This window comes from Acinonyx jubatus, chromosome B2 (genome assembly GCF_027475565.1).
Source record: "Acinonyx jubatus isolate Ajub_Pintada_27869175 chromosome B2, VMU_Ajub_asm_v1.0, whole genome shotgun sequence".
In the NCBI taxonomy this organism is placed as follows: domain Eukaryota; kingdom Metazoa; phylum Chordata; class Mammalia; order Carnivora; family Felidae; genus Acinonyx; species Acinonyx jubatus.
Genome location: NC_069385.1, coordinates 62,776,383 through 62,793,640, shown reverse-complemented (window position 1 = coordinate 62,793,640; position 17,258 = coordinate 62,776,383). Strand labels below are relative to the sequence as shown.

The window sequence follows — 17,258 nt, the reverse complement described above, 5'->3', positions numbered from 1 at the left end:
AGCCATTTTTTAAAGAAAAAATATACATATAAAGAGAAAGAGGGTTTTTTTTTTAATTAATTGTCCTAGGTGAACCTTTTCAAGCTATAATTGAACATTGCTTCCTCTTCCCAGTGCTAATAAAATAACCTTTTAAAAAACCTTTCTGCAATGTTTTCAGTGATAGGGTAATACTCATTTACCTATGGTTTCCATATTTTGTTTTTTTGCTTTTTTTTGAAAATCAAAGAAAGATTTCCCATTTCTAGCAAGATTTCTGGTTTCCTAGCAAGTTTTTGTCAGAGGTTATCAGTTGAGGCTCTATAGTCACGTCTGCGACTTATTTCAGTTTCATAGGATGAAATTCACCTAGCCTAGAGATTTGGATTCATTTAAAGAATCTCAGTACTTCCCTACTGTCTTCTCACATTTACCTCTTCATCATTTGTAACCTTTCTGGTTTGCAAGTCATTCTCCTTGAAGAAAAAGACAAAAGCAAAATACTTGTGTAGTTTTGCTTTCTCTGTGTCAGCTGTCAACTCAATCTCTCTCCTCAGAAATAAAATGATATAATATCTGTTTGGAGCCTGAAAAATCCTTTTTGCTCAGCATTTGTCTAAGAAAAAACCTAGAAGGAGAGAAAGAAGAGATAGCAGATTTTTTTCTATCTTTAATGTGTACATTAATTTACTTGCTTGCTCATTGAATCATTTATAGGAGGTGATTAGGCACCATTTTCTTGGTTTCAGATATTGTACTGAATACAAATGATAGATGAGTAGAGACTGATACTATGTCTTGAAAGACATGTTTTCGTCACTGGATATATGTTCGGGTCAGGGCAGGGGGCAGATCAGAAAAGTAAATTAGCAAAGAGAATGCGGAGATTGTGTACCCCAACTGGGTGCCAAAGGAAGCACACTTTGCCAAAGTCAGTGCTTATGGTGGGGAGGCTGTGCAGAAAAGTCAGGCACAGCTTCCAAGTAGAGTCAACCCTTTTGCTGAATCTTAAAAGATGAGTAGAAAAGAGCTTCTGGAGCAGAGGAGCAGGGTCAGAAAAGGTAGAGAAGATGATAAATGGTTAAAGAGAGCATGACCACTTAAAAATCCCCAAGCCTGGCCATCTGATGAAGTGGAGAGGTGATGTGGTGTGTTCTTTTTAATGACACTTTCATTAAAAGTACAATTTTGGGGTGGCTAGTTAAAGTTTTCTCAAGTGCTCTTTATTTTGCTTTCATTCATGCCCATTGGGGGTTTGCATATAGGAAGTGATTTAAAACTCATGCTGGTCTTGTCTTGTTCACAGCAAATTTATATCTCCTTCTGAGAAGCAACATCTTTCTTCAAAGGCTTTGCATGGTGAGCATCTTCTGTCCTGGGGTGCCTTCATTTCAGATATTTTGTTATCTCTTATACTAAAATACTTGTCCCACTGTTTATAGTACAGAGGGCTTTATATGAGAGAATACTGGAATTATTGAAATCTTGGCTTCTAAATAACTCAGAAATCAGAGAAATGTAAATAAAAAAGAGTTCATAGCACAACCAATACAGACAGTACTTGCATAATTATTTTTTTGTAATATTTCATGTTGCTCTAAAAAGTATCTTTGGTTGTTGCAGATTATCATTCACAGAAAATCATCTTCTGAGGCAGATGATTAAAATGTTCTTCTCTGTTTATAAAATTTAGATAATGCTTCCCAATTAAAATAACATTGGACCAGCAGAATTCCCTAACTTCTTACTATAGCCCATAAGACATTGAACATACATACACACACACACACACACACACACACTCACCAGGTAGGAAGCTTCTTTATACCCCAGTTTTCTTTTCACAGCTATACCATCCCTAGCTCCCTTTTGAAATGGAAGTCTACACACATAACTCAAGATCATCAAGCCCACATATGAAAGACCCACAGCTAATATCATCCTCAGTGGGGAAAACTTGAGAGCTTTCCTCCTAATGCCAGGAACATGACAGGGATGTCTACTCTCACCACTGGTATTCAACATAGTATTAGAAGTCCTAACCTCAGCAATCAGACAACAAAAAGAAGTACAAGAAATCCAAATTGGCAAGGAAGAAGTCAAATTTTCACTCTTTGCAGATGACATGACAGTCTGTGAAAAACCCAAAAGACTCCACCAAAAAATTGCTAGGACTGATGTATGAATTCAGCAAAGTTGCAGGATATAAACTCGATGCACAGAAATCAGTTACATTTCTATACACCAATAATGAAAGAGCAGAAAGAGAAATCAAAAACAGACACATAGATCAATGGAGCAGAATAGAGAAACCAGAAATGGGGACCCACAAACATATGGCCAACTAATCTTTGACAAAGCAGGAAAGAATATCCAATGGAAAAAGACAGTCTCGTCAGCAAATGGTGATGGGAGAACTGGACAGAGATATGCATAGGAATGAACTTGGACCACTTTCTTACACCATACACAAAAATAAATTCAAAATGAATGAAAGACCTAAACATTAGACAGGAGCCATCAAAATCCTAGAGGGGAAAATAGACAACAACCTCTTTGACCTCAGCCATAGCAACTTCTTACCTTGACATGTCTCAGGAGGCAAGGGAAATGAAGAACTATTGGGACCTCATCAAGATAAAAAGCTTCTGCACAGCAAAGGAAACAATCAGCAAAACTAAAAGGCAACTGACAGAATGGGAGAAGATATGTGCAAATAGCATATCAGATAGAGGGTTAGTATTTAAAATCTATAAAGAACTTATTAAACTCAACACCCAAAAAAGCAAATAATCCAGTGAAGAAATGGGCAAAAGGCATGAACAGACACTTTTCCAAAGAAGACATCCAGAAGGCTAACAGACACGTGAAAAGATGCTCAATATCACTCATCATCAGGGAAATACAAATCAAAACCACATTGAGATACCACCTCACACCTGTCAGAACGGCTAAAATTAACAACACAGGAAACAACAGGTGTTGGTGAGGATATGGAGAAAGAGGAACCCTTTTGCACTGTTGGTGGTATGCAAACTGGTGCGGCCACTCTGGAAAACAGTATGGAGTTTCCTCAAAAAATTAAAAATAGAACTACCCTGCAACCCAGCGATAGCACTACTAGGAATTTTCCAAAGGATACAGGAGTTCTGATTCGAAGGGACACATGCACCCCAATGTTTATAGAAGCATTATCAACAATAGCCAAATTATGGAAAGAACCCAAATGTCCATCGACTGATGAATGGATAAGGAAGATGCATACATACAATGAAATATTACTCAGCGATCAGAAAGAATGAAATCTTGCCATTTGCAACAACATGGATGGAACTAGAGTGTATTATGCTAAGTGAAATAAGTCAGAGAAAGACAAATACCATATGATTTCACTCACATGTGGAATTTAAGAAACAAAACAGATAAACATAGGAGAAGGGAAGCAAAAATAAGATAAATACAGAGAGGGAGACAAGCCATAAGAGACTCTTAAATACAGAGAACAAAAGGGGGGTTGCTGGAGGGGTATTGGGTGGGGGAATGGGCAAAATAGGTGAGGGGCATTAAGGAGGGCACTTGTTGGGATGAACATGGGGTGTTATATGTAAGTGATGAATCATGAAATTCTATTCCTGAAATCATTATTACACTGAAATATTACTACATAACATTAGTTATGTTAACTAACTTGGATTTAAATTTAAAAAAAAAAAACTAAAGAGGGGCGCCTGGGTGGCGCAGTCGGTTAAGCGTCCGACTTCAGCCAGGTCACGATCTTGCGGTCCGGGAGTTCCAGCCCCGCGTCAGGCTCTGGGCCGATGGCTCAGAGCCTGGAGCCTGTTTCCGATTCTGTGTCTCCCTCTCTCTCTGCCCCTCCCCCGTTCATGCTCTGTCTCTCTCTGTCCCCAAAATAAATAAACGTTGAAAAAAAAATTAAAAAAAAATAATAAAAATTAAAAAAAAAACTAAAGAAAAAAAGGAATAGCAAAAAAAAAAAAAAAAAAAACCACACACAATCAAATGTAAGTCTTCACCAAAAGTTAAAATCAACATAAAAGAGCCCTCATTGGCATTGGTATTCTAACAAAGGTGACCACTGTACCACCTTAGCATAGGTACTCTTTCCACATGCATTCAGAGCAACTTCTAGGTACAACCCTTCAGCAAGGAGGCAGGTAAAATGTTTAACCTTATGGTGGTCATAGAAACTAATGTCCGAGCCATTCCAGCCCATGAGTGTAAAATGACATCACATTAACCTTTATGCCTACACTGTATTGACTTAAGGCCCTTTGTTTTAATTGTTCGGTGTCAAAACAGTTCCTCCCTTAGAAATTATCTTGGCAGAATTATCCTGAAATTATTTCTTAAGCCCCCAAACTGGGTATATATAACATGTATTTACAAATCAGTTCTGCCAACTAACATCCCTAGGGCCACCTGCTATGTTCCTTTTTTCTGCTAAAACTATGCCCAGCTGAGGTGTGCAATCTTTAAGTCCACTACCTAGAGAAGCCTCACAGTTGGTACTGTTGAGATGGCAATCATAAAATTGCCTGTGTCTGTGTCAAGGTCTGAGCAAAGACCTCCATATTTTCACACTCTGCTGAGAATCACTGGACTTTGTGTGGAAGTAAGAAGAAATGCCCTTTTATTAATATCTCAGCCATATTTAATTAGTTGGGTCTCCTAAGCAACTCTGGTCATCACTGGACTGTTATAAAATTCTTTATTTCAGCATCTATGCTTTGCTCTTTTTCTCATATAAGCAACTTTCAACCTGCCCCACCCACAAGAAAACACAGTCCTTCCCACTCTCCCCACCAAATGCCTATTTCCATAGGAACAAGAAAACAAGCCACAGTCCTGACAAGGTCTATTTTAGTTTATTTTTTTACAAAGAAACATTTCTTTCTACTTCTATCCAGCTTCTACTCCAGGAAGACATATAAATATAAATATAAATATAAATATAAATATAAATATAAATATACACACACACACATGCATATCACACACACGTCAAAACAACAACAACAAAATACAAATTGCCATGGCTATATTACCAACCAGAATACTTAATACTATCAGTAGGGAATTTTTAATTTTCCTCAAGAATACTGATAGGTATGTGGCAGATTATATTACTCTGAGAGGGGTCACAACTATATCTATCATCCCACATGCTCTTCTTACAGGATGATTTTGACATACCTCCCATTGAAAGGCAAGGTCTAAGTTCCCTCTTCTTGAATTAGGTGGGCTTGTGACCATATCACAAGTGACACTATGTGATTTCCAAGGAGGTTGTAAAAGGTGATACTATTTTCACCTGATTTACTTGGGATGTTTGCTCTCTGACCCAGCCAGTATATTGTGAGAAAGCCCAAACAGCTCATGGAAAGGCCTGTGGAGAGAGGAACCAGGCCCCTGGCCCACATCCTTGCTGAGCTCTCAGCACCAATCTATCTATCAAGTTGAAAATGGATCTTGCAACCCCCAGTTGATCTAACCCCTTCCTGACACAAGAAGGAGCATAGATAAACTGTAACTGCTGACTTTGTAATTACTAAGCTCAAAATTTCAAATTCATTAGCAAAATAAATGATTGAGGTTGTTTGAAGCCATTGAATTTGAAGTGGTGTGTTATGCAAGAATATATAATTGGAACATACTTGGGTGCCTGAAAGTGCTTCTGTAACAAAGGGCCTAAAGTGTGTGGCATTGCCTTTGGGATCAGGCAGCACGTGTAAACTTCAAGGGTCTCAAAGATAATTAGAGAAAGCTCAGAGGGCTTCAAAGAGAGTGTTAGCAGAAATCTAAAGAGACCAGAAGATGCTGTCAATGGGAGCTTAAAGAAGATTCAGGAAAAGAGGGGCCTTCTTATGTAGTAGCAGAAAGTTTGACAAGTGTTACCTGAGTTACTTTGAAATTATATCTAATGAACTTGATGGTCTAGCTAAAGAGATTTCCAGAAACAGTGTTGAAGGTACTGTCTCACTTCTAGCTGCCTACACTAAAATGAGAGAGATAACAGATGAGCTAAGAAAATAATTGATTAGTTTACAAACAAAATGTGAGGAAATAGAGATGGTCTAGGACTTGTAGGGGTCCTAAAATAAAACTGTTTCTCATTCCCATCACTCTCGACAGCAAATGGTTCTCAAATGAACAATTGATCCTGGTCAAAGATCAAACCAAGTATCGTCTGTAGGATCCTTTGTTAAGATCTCAGAAAGATTTAAGATGGTCCATCAGGGTTGCCTTGTACCTCCACACTGAAAGTTTCTCCACCTAGTTGCCTCTGATTCAAGGCACCCAAGTCCTACGGCATATCTCAGTGCAGCAAGTCCTTCCTGAGTATATGCCATGTGTACTGCTTGGGGAAAATTCTATACCATCTCATTTATATCTTCCAATAAGGTGGGTACCAGGTCTTACAGACCCTCAACAGATGCTTACAAATGCTAATGAAGGTGACTTATCTTGTGGTCATCTTCAACTGTTCCTTTGTTCCTGCAAGCCTTGTCCAAGTTGTGGATTTGGGAGCTTGTTACTGCGTTTTGTTTTGTTTAGCTTAAGGTTGTTGTTATGCAGCCACTAGATAATTGAAAAAAGGTATTAGCTTTGCATTTAGGTGCTTTCTCAGAGAACTGGATGATGCTAATTATTATAAAAAGTTAAAATTTATCAAATGACCCATCACAGCATTACCTTACCAACTGTTTGATATTAAAGAAATAGAAAAATTATATCTTAGCCACCTTCTTGACTATTTTGAAATTTTTTAAGTGTTACCATGTAATAATTTAAAAATCGTATGGTTGTAGGGGAGCCTGGGTGGCTCAGTCAGTTAAGCGTCCGACTTCAGCTCAGGTCATGATCTCGCTGTTCATGAGTTCGAGCCCTGAATCCAGCTCTGTGTTGTCAGCTCAGAGCCTGGAGCCTGCTTCAGATCCTGAGTCTCCCTCTCTCTCTGCCCCTCCCCCACTCACACTCTGTCTCTGTCTCTCAAAAATGAATAAACATTAAAACAATTTTTAAAAAATCATATGGTTGTAAAGTGTGTGGGGAAAAAAAGACACCACATATTATGTTTGCATGTGACTATAGCTATGAGAAAATAAATATTCCAAAAAAAAAAAAAAAGAGTCAAACCAAAAAAGAAATACCATGCATGGAAAAAATAGTGGAAAAACATTCAAGAAATCCCCCCAAATGATGTGACTATGGATAGTTTTGTTAATCTTTCTTTGTTAATCTTTCTTGTTTCTTTCAGTTATTTCTAAAATTTTAAAAACATATGTTATTATACTTATAATGGAAACACCATTATGCCAATTTTTATGAAAACTAAATGATTTGCTGAAACCTCAGCACAAAGCAAAATTGTGGCTTTCTAGCTGCTAGTTGTCATTTCAGGTTTTCAGGGCAAATAAAACATGACATTTATTTTACTTTCTTGATACGATTTTTGAAATATGCCTAGATGAAACTGGTTTCTTGCTTTTATTTCCTTACTATTCCTAGGACAATACTTTGAAATTTTCCTACTTAAATACATGTTATTCATCTTCCTACATGTATAACTAATTGGCACATGCCGCAAAATGGCCCTTCAATAAATATCATCCCCTGAATATATGAATCCTTTCCTGATGAGTCCTCACCTTTCTCACAAAACTTCACATGTCCTGTAATACTTGGGGAGACTGATGCATTTTTTTCTCAATCATCCTCTTAAAGAGCTGTTTTTCTATGATATTTTTGACTACCTTCTCTGTGTAGATAAATCACCAATCTCTGTTTTCATTCCCCTCTCCTCTTCCAGTCTTGCATTTCTCAGTGTTTGGTTAATATCAACACAGGGGATGCTTATATATTCAAGATTTCATTATTTCTCCAAACGTCATGCTTATTTTCTCCTCCCTATAATATGCAAAAAAAATTCTTCACTTTTTCATAGTTGCTATTCAATCATAACCAGACTCTTCCAAAATTATTTCTCTGCTTTTTCCAACCGATCATTAAATTTTCTTCATTTCCCTCCCTTTCTGCTATCCTGGGAGTAAAATGATCAAAACATTTTGTTTGGAGCAAATGAAGAACTCCAGTACTCACCTCCAGCAGAGTGCCATTCAGTCAGACCTTTATTCACTGCTCCTTTCTCTCCCTAATCCATTGCCCTGGTTATGCCAAGCAACGCACGCTTCTTTCCTTTTCTCTTCATTGTGGCTGGACTAAATCCCCACGGTCACAAGTCACAAGCATCTTTCTCATCTATCCTTTTGCCACCATAACTCTTCACCATAAATCCCCACTGACACCGGTTTTTTTCTCTCTGTCACTAATGCAGATGATTGATATGAAGCTGTAAATTCTCTGGTAGCCAACCCTATTGACTCCCTTGATACTTCATGATCAGGCAAGCAAACTTGCTTTTAGTCAAACAAATATAAAAGAAATTATTTGAAGAAAATAAGTAATCTGGGAGAATCAGTGATCTGGAGTTGTTAATTAAAAAAAAAAGCAAACTACACATTAAAAAAATCTTATCACTTAATTTATCCATTAACAATTTTGTTTTGATTTTGTGTGTGTGCATGCATTTGCTAGTTTTTCCTGTTTAGGAGGAAAGGGAAGATGTAGGCAAATTAAGAAAAGTAGACCCATTTGAGCAAATCTGAAAATAAAAGTACATGTGCTTAATGCAGATGAGTATAATACATGACTCTCTGTTTGTAAACATAATGGATGGTTATGTAATAAAGTACTCAATGATACGCTATACTTAAGGATGTATAACACTTGAGAATATGCATAGGACAGAAAGTGCACAAAATAGAAAATACAAGGTGATGCAAAAGTTTGTAAATAAATATGGAACTTTTAAACCTTGCTCAGATAATCAGGGCCAAGAAAAGTAAAACAAAAATCTATTGCCATTTTTTTGCATTAAGTTATCAGAAAATTTAAATTATATTACAAATGTAAATAAGCAGGTCATGAAATTATTACCTTTCATTCTCTGTTGGTGGCATTATCAATTGGTATAAGATTTTGGAAAGCAGTTTGGCAATGTCTATTGAGAGTAATAACATTTGCAACCTTTGAGCCAATAACTGCATTTATGGAAATTATTTTGGAAAGTAATCCTAAAACAGAAAACAAATACATTGTTATGATAGTAAAAGAAAAGGTAGTAGCTAATACAACTTCTCTCAATTATGCAATGGAAATTATGCTACAACTAAAAATTATGATTATAAATACCATGTGATAGAAAATATTGAAATAAGGAAACTGATATGATTTATTTTACTACATTTACTGAATTTCTTTTTGTAAAGAAGAAATCTTAGAACACACTCTAGAAGCCATAGAACACTGATTAACAATTGAAATTGTATTATCTAAACATAAATGCTATTAATATTTTTGTTCGAAGAAAAGATGGACAAATTTTTTGCTGGTTAGATAAATACACAGATAGTAAAATAAATACATAACATAACTATGAATTTTTTAAAGCTCATTTATTTATTTTTAATTTTTAAAAAATTTTCTTAGCATTTATTTTTTTTTTGAGAGACAAAGAAAAACAGAGTCTAAGCAGGGAAGGGGCAGAGAGAGAAGGCAGAGAAGGAAGGGCACAGAATCCAAAGCAGGCTCCAGGAGGGGCTCCAACCCACAAACCATGAGATCACGACCTGAGCCTCAGTTGGACGCTTAATGGACTGAGCAAGCCAGGAACCCCTATTTTTAATTTTTTTAACGTTTACTTATTTTGGCAAGACAGAGAGACAGAGTGTGGATGGGGGAGGGGCAGAGAGAGAGGAAGACACAGAATCTAAAGCAGGCTCCAAGCTCTAGGCTCTGAGCTGTCAGCACAGAGCCCAACGCGGGGCTCAAACTCACCAACCCTGAGATCATGACCTGAGCTGACATCTGACGCTCAACTGACCGAGCCACCCAGGCACCCCTCAAGTTTATTTACTTTTGAGAGAGACAGAGATAGTGTGAGTGGTTGAGGGGCAGAGAGAGGGAGAGAGAGAGAATCCCAAGCAGGCTCTGGGTCGCTAGCACAGAGCCTGATCCAGGGCTCAAACTCATGAAACTGTGAGGTCATCACCTGATCTGAAACCGAGAGTCTGACATCTAATCGACCACCCAGATGCCCTTATAACATAACATAATTATGGAGTTTATAGTTTTCTGTTTATTGTATAATATTGATGCTAAGTGAGAGGAGCAAAACAAAATTGAAGATAAAACAATGATAAAGAAAAAATTTAAGTAAGGGAGAAAATGAAGGAAGTATTGAAACACATTAACACTGGACTGGAATAGTGAAATGCAGTTAATTTTTTTCAACTTAGCCAGAATTTTGTTTTTCTCCTTTTGTTTATGAGGATTCAATGATTATTTGTTATTTTAACCACCCAGATCCAAACATCCTTCCTCTCTGGAAGAACACCCCAAAATAAATGGGAGGTAGGGTCTCTAACAGAAGCTTAGAAGAGGTAGCTCTTAACCTTCCCAGCTGTCTGGCATCTAGTGTTTTAGGTGTTGTAGCACAAGCAGAGACCATCAGACATTTTTGTCTGTGACTTTGAAACTGATGTTGCAGTGACAGCTGGGTAATTTTAAGTGACTGTGGAAAACAGGGATGTGGCCATTTGTCCAGAGATAATGATACCAGTAGCTACAAAATTATTCAGATTCCATAGGGTAAATCTTGGCTGTGCCACACATACCTGGGGGTCTGTGGACGAGCTTCCAAAAAGTTAATGAAATCATAGGTCAAATACATTATGTGTATATGTACATTTATCTTTGAAAAGAATTCCTTGATTTCCTTAGATAGGCAAAGGATTCTATGACCCAGGATGTAGGTCATTATTACAGAGGTGCTCTACCTATTTCTGGGTTCCATCTGTTCCTTGGAAGATATCTCTATCAGACTGCAATGCTCAATAGGCAGAGGTTTGAATCAATTGTTATCGATCTATTATTTTAGTCAATTAATGAGTGATGAATCAATTCATCTGTTAAGTTGCTTAAAAATATATTCATTGCCACCTTTTTCCTGCAGGCATCATTTGGCAGAAGGGATGCAAGGCATAGGCATTCTCAAACACATTCCAGGTCGAGGATACAGACAGATAAATGAAGTCACTGCAGTCTTTTTCTCTTGGCAAAATGGCAGATTAGATGCCCTGAAAGTTTCCCACTACAAAATATCTAAAAACTCCAGATAAAATATAGACAACATCCTCTTGAATAGAAGAATGACCTTGCAAGATAGTAATGGTAATCCTCTGAGAACAAGAAAAAAAAAATCCATGATGTGAGTTACTGCTGCAGCTACCAGCAAGCTACAGTTCTGGGTGGCCCCAAGCTTTGGCTTTAAAAGGCATGTGTAGGAGACAGACTTTCTGCAGTCAGTGGAAATCCAGTATTGGGTTAAGTCTGAGCTTTCCTGCAGTTACCAATATTGGATTCCTGGTGGATTCCTCCCACTGATAGGTTTGTGTAAAATTAAACAAGCCATTCAAACTCTTTATCTCTCAATTCCTCTACTAATAAAATTTTAATAACAATACTTCTATTACCTTTGCAGATACGTAAAAATATTAATCTATGTTACACAACTATATCCACGTATAGACCGAATTCTTGCATCAGACGACCTGGTAGGCCTCCAGATAGGTTACCTTTGTGTCAGATATTCACTGCAGGTCTAAACAGCAGCATGTAGTCCATTTTATGCTTAAGGGATCACCTGAGCCCCCTTCCCTCAGCAAAATCTATGGGTAGGAACATGTTGGAAGGAAGTAGGGAAGGAATTTTGAAGCTTTGTGTGTCCGACTAAGATGAATAAAGGTATAAGTCCTAAAAAGAAGCATTTCTCTGTATTCATAAACAGGGGTGTCGGGGACAACTATTTCATTTGATCTGAAAGAGTAACTTAAGTATAATACATTCCTGAATTCCAGCTTTCAAGCTCTAGTAAAACAATGGAAAGAAAATAGTTTGTGTGCAACATAGGAGACAATACGTAACTGGATGTGTATTTTAATATGTTATGTTGAAAATGTGACTTAGAAAACTAACCCCAAGAGGCTGGGAAATGTGTAATGTGTCAGTCATCTGTATGAAAACATATAAGCAAAAGGTAAAATAACCTGACAATAGACTAAGTGGTAACACTACCTAAGACATGTATTAATTTTCTTTTGGGGGAGAGAGAAAGAAAAATGGCAAGAGTCTGTATAATATAACTTGATTTAAGGCTAATAATTACAAAGGATAGCTGAATCTTAAATTTATAAATTTCGTAAAATTTGGGTGGCTTGTGAGCACTCGCTATAACTGAAAATATGTTTATGAATATAGAGAGGTCGCAGCTTTGAGCAGGAAATATCAAAATAAGATTAGGCTTTGAAAAATGTAAAGTAATGCATCTTGGATGAAAAATTCACAGATAATCAGGGAAATGGAGCTACTGTACTTGGAAAATGGTAATGTTGAATGAGACCTGGGAGTGATAGTTACAGAAAATTAGTATGAGATTGCACAGGATGATATAGTGGTTTATAAAAACTGTTTGGGCAGCACATGCAGAGATAACACATCATGAGTCAGACAAGTGTGTCCATTTATGAAAACTTCAGTACCAGAAGGATGTCATCATACCAGAGCGAATTCAGAGAGAGCTACAAAAATGATTGAGGGACTGGAAAGGCTGATGTGAGGTAAGATTAAAAAGAACTAAATATGTATGGCTTATCCAAATATAGACTATATCGCCACAAAATGTAAGGTGCTCACACAGTGAGGAAAGGGAGAAAACTTTTCAAGGAGGTTTAAGCAGAGGTTATCAGGAACATTCTGAAGAAAACTAAAAAAAGAAAAGTTTAGGTGAAATAAGCATTCCCTAGTGGGTTAAGTGGAGAAAATGGTACACCATTTTCATTCTCTAGATCCATTGTGAGAAGTGGAAAAAAAAAAAAAATATATATATATATATATATAATTTAATCTCCTACTCCTTCAGTTTCCACATCTTTAAAACCAGGAGTACCGGTTTTGGCACACTTGAGTTTTGATGGTAAGATCAATTCTAGCCATATTCACTTAAATACCATTTTAAAAATTATGTGTCAAATGCTCAGCATCAGCTATAATGGTACAGTTTTTTTTAATAATTAAATAAAGTTGATCTAAGAAATGAACAGTATACTTAAGTTTTAGAAAATGGGCTAAATATGAGCATGTAATATGAAAACTTGAATTTATTGTAGTTCTTGACATCAAAGAGCTTACAGTCTCATAGATGAGTAAACATGTATTCAAGTACATAAGCAAAATATGCTATAGCTGTTATAGAGACTCAAAAATGAGCAATTGAGATTCCAAAGAATTGAAAGAGGAATGTTTCAAGGATAAGAAGGAGGTGGCATTTGAGCTAAGCCTTGAAGGGTACTTGGAATTCAACAAGAAGAAACTGGAGGAAGATTCAAGGACAGAAGAGCATGACACACACCACCCATGGCCAAAGCCATGAGTGATCTGGTGTGGGGGAAACAAACACAGAAAAGTATGGTGTAATACAGATCTGGACAGGTGTGCTGTCATTTATTGGACCATGACTGGGGCTTGAATGGGAGTTGAGACTGTAGATAGACCACTAGTTTTCACAGTTTTCAGGCTTTCATCAAATAAAATCTAAATAGAAGCCTCATCTATGGAACAGATAAAAGTAGTGCTTCTCTGTTTGAAGTTGGTTAGAGACCTAGGCTCCTGCCCTGCAGTATACTTCAATCTCTCTTCCTCCCTACTCCTGGAGACCCTGAGGCTTCTCAAAAGACCCCTACAAACTGTTCAAAGAACACAAATTTAGCAAAAAGTAATAAATAAGGAATTCTGAACAAGGCAATGAAATGACCGGTATAGACCTGTAAAAATTGACTGGGAAGAGCACCTGGGCGGCTGTTTGTTAAGCGTCTGACTTCAGCTCAGGTCATAATCTCATGGTCTGTAAGTTTCAGCCCCGCATTGGGCTCCATGCTGACACTGTGGAGCCTGCTTGGGATTCTCTCACTCTCTTTTCCTCTCTCTGCCCCTCCCCCATTCATTCTCTCTCTCTCTCTCTCTCTCTCTCTCTCTGTCTCTCTCCCAAAAATAAATAAACTTAAAAAAAATAGGAGAAATAAGAAAGTGGGTTGAATTAAGAGTATACTGCATGAGTCTGAATCTCGATTGTAGCTGAGGATTAGTAAAGATGTGGCTTTGATATTAGAGATTCAAACACCAATTTTCTTGATTAAAAAAAAAAACCTCGTTGTAAGAAGTAGAATAGATGCTAACTCAGATTTTCACAGTGAGTAGGACATCGTTATGCCACTAACTAAAAGAGAGTTTTATTTAATAGATGATTCTGGTTTAAGATTTGAATCTACCATAGTCTTCCTTAGCGGTTCTTTTTGTATACCTACCTTAGCGGTTACTTTTGTATAGTAAAATGCACTGGTTTAGAAATTATAGCTTAATAATACTTCTTTTTTGTTGAGTCTTGAATTACAAAATCTTGTCACCTGGATGAGAGAAGAATGAAATATATGCCAAGAATGGGAATATCATTTTTGTAAATGTATTCATTCATTTCTTCATTTGTTTGTTATGCATTACTTATTAATCATTTAAAGTGTATGAGATATTGGGATAGATTCCAGGACAATTGAAGTTTTAACTGTTACTCATATATTGGCTAGATTATTAACCTTTAAACTCATCTTCCAATAATCTTTAACAACATTTCTTCCAGATTTATAATTTATTTCCATATAAACTCAGATTCCTTTCTGAAATTTCCTTTCTTTTTATATTTTTGTGTGTGTCTAATAGTGCCACATATTCATGTAAGTACCAAAATTCTATCCCTAAATCAAAGCATTTTAACCATCTGTTATCTAATGTACATACATTTTTAAACATCCCAATTAATCACTGACATTCTAGTTTATATTTATTAGACTCTATATTTTTTATTTCAGCCATATTTATCAAACCAAAAGTTAAGTCGGCTAATTCTATTTTGTATCAAACAAGAAATACTCAAGTTTATTTTGAGCAAATCTGATCTATAATCATTTAAGGGAAATTTAGATTCTAAAATAATGTGATCAGAGTGTTCATTTCACCCATAAATCTCCATGCCATGATGTCACTTCTTACTTTGTATGATTAGAATAATTGGGAGCAATATTGAGGATTAGAATAACTTTTTAACAAGAAATGACTACTGTCAAGATATTCTGGATGATCTATTTTAGAGAAGGATCAAAATTAAAGTCAGTATTAGGTATACAATCTCTAATATATGCCAATGTAGTGCTACACATTTTACTTCCTATCTCATTTAATCCACAAAACCTACGTGGCAAGTAAAATCATCCATTTTATAAATGAGGAAATTGGAGTTAAGAAAGTTTAACTTGCCCTGGGGAACACAGCTAGTAATCGATAGAGCAAGACTTATAAATTTCAAAGTCCAAGTACCTTTCACTAAAAATGCTCCCTACAAGTGAATAGTAAAGAATTCATTAATAAGTATTCAATATCATTGTCAATGGAGGAAGGAATCGGGATTAATACTTTATTATAAAAGTACCATAGTTATCTTCCCTGTCATATCTCAGGAATTGTCATTTACTATTATAATATTAAAGTGACAAACCAATCTTACTTGACATTTTCCTGCCTATTTGAAAGAGTTATCTCTGGGCAAATAGCCTTTTAGAAGGAAATCTTTTAATTTGGATTTGCTGTAGATGAACATTTGCCAGAAACATTGATCACCATAGTCATAATGTCTCAAAATTCTGTACAAAGTAATCAGTATCATCAAGTCTCAAAAATACTATACAAACTAATGAATAATTTGCGAATATACATGTTGAAAAGATGTCAAATTCATTAATGATATTTGAGAGATTGGTCTCTATTAGGAATTATTTACAAGAAATGCACATCAAACTAGGTCTAAGTGAGAATAAGTAAGTTCTTAGAGAAGGTAATTGGAAGACTGATACATTAACATTACATAGAAAGTGGTTAATTATTCTTCTTTTTCCGAAGATGCTTTGCCAAGTAATTAGACCAAATAAAACAACAACAAAATAGGCTTTCTTTATAGAAATTTCCAGGAGTGCTTAAATGCTGATCTGTGGGTCAAGATTCTAGTTCTGTGGTTTCTTATCTCTATATCCTTGGCAAGTTTTTTAGCCTCTGTGTGCCTACAAGTGTCTTTACTTGTGCAAAGGAATAATGTTAGCATCTGATTTACAAAGTTATTTTTCAGTTTTGAATTAATCCGTATAAATATTTAGTCCACATGAATGGAAAAGGGAGAAATCAAGCATAGCTAAAGGGTAGAGAGCAATCAGGAGGATGGCAGGCAGCGAGGCAGGAGGTGGGCCAGACCTGATGTGCTCTGGAAGCCATGTTCATAGGCTATCCTTATCCTAAAGACACAGTGAAGTCATTGAATTGTTTTAGGCAGGGACATGACATGATCAGATCTATGATAATGTTGAAGCTAAGCAAAGAGGTTATGATCAGGATTATTAAATTTGCACTCTCATTCTGGAACATACCAAGGTGACTATTTAGTCATTTTGTCACTGTGAAATGGGATCTGGATTAGGTTCTGATAGACTAGCTCTGTTGCTCTAAAATAGAAAGACTCATTGTTGTGTGTGAAGTATAAGGAAAAAAAGATTAATCAAAAGACAAGACAATAAAGTAAAAAAGAAAGACAAGTTAAGGCAGGACATTAATAGAAAAATGTTAACTCAAGCCATCATACTTAGAAACAACACATATGTATAGTCTATGTGGTATTCTTATATAAAAATGATGCCATATAATGAATGCATCATTGTCAATATGTAACGAAAAAGAGAGGGAATGAAATTAAAGAATGGAAAAGGATATTGCTTATAAACATATATGCATACATAAATATAAGTTACAGCTTCTTTACTATGTTTAGCATCCTGAATCTATTTTTTGCATATCCATGGATTTAAACTACATAATTAATGAAAGTTTGAGGTAAATATAATTTGTTTCATATTTTAAATATATGGCTATATATATTGCTAGATAATACAACAGATAAACAGAAGAGAGCATAACAAGGATATTAGAAATGAATTGCATTGAGTTAATTTGGGGCTAAAAATAGGTATTTGCATTTTCTCTTGAATTTG

The 17,258-nt window shown here is 36.1% G+C and overlaps 1 long non-coding RNA gene across 3 annotated transcripts in view; it reads left to right on the top strand.

Moving 5' to 3' along the window:
* LOC113598756 (uncharacterized) overlaps positions 1-17,258 on the top strand; it is a 943,191-nt gene that overhangs the window by 898,737 nt on the left and 27,196 nt on the right. The window contains exon 12 of one of the 3 annotated variants that reach the window (XR_008298453.1): positions 1,286-1,338. The exons of the other annotated variants lie outside the window; for them this stretch is intronic. This is a non-coding gene — a long non-coding RNA (uncharacterized LOC113598756). The remainder of the gene's footprint in view (positions 1-1,285; positions 1,339-17,258) is intronic. 3 annotated transcript variants of the gene reach the window in all.